The sequence below is a fragment of the Octopus bimaculoides genome, chromosome 23 (genome assembly GCF_001194135.2).
Source record: "Octopus bimaculoides isolate UCB-OBI-ISO-001 chromosome 23, ASM119413v2, whole genome shotgun sequence".
In the NCBI taxonomy this organism is placed as follows: Eukaryota; Metazoa; Mollusca; class Cephalopoda; order Octopoda; family Octopodidae; genus Octopus; species Octopus bimaculoides.
The window spans coordinates 10467732-10468683 of record NC_069003.1 but is presented as its reverse complement, the minus strand read 5'-3'; the positions used below and the strand labels follow the sequence as shown (position 1 = coordinate 10468683).

Sequence of the window (952 nt, the reverse complement as noted above, 5' to 3'; positions counted from 1 at the left end):
ATCTATTTTTAGATTTTTATATGTATCGATATTTATATTCCGTATTTTTATTTTTATGTTTTAAACTTTTAAATTTATTATGCTACCATGTTATGTTGGACATATATCTTTTGAAATACTAAATATTGAGTTCCTAAATATATTATTGATGAATTAATAATATAAAATCACAAATATATATATATATATATAATATGATATGTGTGTGTGTGTCTTCAATTCAATTTTTGCGCTTATTCTCATCTGTGGCCATGAATGTTAGATAATGACCAAAAGAGTATGGAGTACCTCCAAAGAGTTTCTGGAGTAAAGTTATTTCACAAGGGGCATAGCTCAGAAATCAGAGAGTCTCTTCAGGTCAAGCCACTACTTCTTCACATTGAGTGGTCATAGCTCTGGTACTACTGACCTGTTGATTAGAATGTCACAGGAAAGAATCACAATGTTTTTTTTTCGAATGGGTTATCTTGTAGGAGATTTAGGGGTGGACCAAGAATGAAATGGTTGGATACTATCCATAGTCTCAAGTGGTCTTGTTTGGGAATCCAGCCAGAAAATCTAAGGACAGTTGCTTCTCATAGGACCTATGGAGAAGGTGCCTGAGGACTCCATCTCCATGACCCTCCCAGAAATAGTGGTCAGGGAAATTGGTTGTGAGTGGATTTGGTAGACAGAAACTGAAATAGACCCATCATATAGCTATATAGATATATATATGTATACATTTATGTGTGTGTCTGTGTTTGTTTCTCTCCTCCACCCACCACCATTGCTTGACAACTGATGCTGGTGTGTTTATGTCCCCATAACTTTGTGCTTTGACAAAAGAGACTGATAGAATAAATACTAAGCTTACAAAGAATAAGTCCTGGGGTCATTTAGAGTGGTGCTCCAGCATGGCTACAGTCAAATAACTAAAACAAGTAAAAGAATATATATATATATATATATA

The 952-nt window shown here is 34.1% G+C and overlaps 1 protein-coding gene across 1 annotated transcript in view; it reads left to right on the top strand.

Annotated features, from left to right (window-relative positions):
- The window catches only part of LOC106879713 (uncharacterized), a 105560-nt gene that overhangs the window by 103985 nt on the left and 623 nt on the right, over window positions 1–952 (top strand). The window lies entirely within an intron of this gene.